Raw genomic sequence first — 712 nt, 5'->3', positions numbered from 1 at the left:
AATCAAAGGATGAGGAAGTAGAAGGATTGTGGGTTAGGCTACATGGGGGGCAAGGAGAAAGGGATTTGGTGGTAGGGGTCTGCTACAGACCCCCACACCAAGGGGAAGAAATAGATTTGGGGTTCCTGAGGCAGCTCTCGGAGACCATAAAAGCTAAAGAGGTGGTAGTTATGGGGGACCTAAACTACCCAGACATCTGCTGGGAGACGCAGACGGCAAAGTCCCACCGTTCACGCAGGTTTCTAACCTGTGTACAGGACCTCCACCTGACACAGGAGGTACACGGTCCCACTAGGGGGAATGCCATACTGGATCTGGTATTGGCAACGGGGGATGACATGGTAGGGGACCTACAGATCGGTAGCCATCTGGGGGACAGTGATCACCTAATAATAGAATTTACCATAAGACGTCGAGTGGGTAAGGTAACTAGTAGGGTGAAAGTGCTAGACTTTAGGAAAGCTGATTTCAATGAACTCAGGCGATTAGTCAAGGACACACTGCAGAGTAGGAGTTTTGAAGGGATGGGAGCCCAAGAGTGGCTGTGCCTTAAGGAAACGATCCTTTGGGCACAAAGCGAGACAATCCCGATGCGAGGAAAAAGAGGGAAAGGGGCCAGGAGGCTTCCTTGGCTGACCAGAGAAATCCAGGGCAGCCTAAGGGACAAAAGGGGAGCACATAAAAAGTGGAAACAGGGAGAGATCACCAAAGA

Source organism: Alligator sinensis, unplaced genomic scaffold (genome assembly GCF_000455745.1).
Source record: "Alligator sinensis unplaced genomic scaffold, ASM45574v1 scaffold1779_1, whole genome shotgun sequence".
Classification (NCBI taxonomy): domain Eukaryota; kingdom Metazoa; phylum Chordata; order Crocodylia; family Alligatoridae; genus Alligator; species Alligator sinensis.
This window is presented reverse-complemented; position numbering follows the sequence as displayed.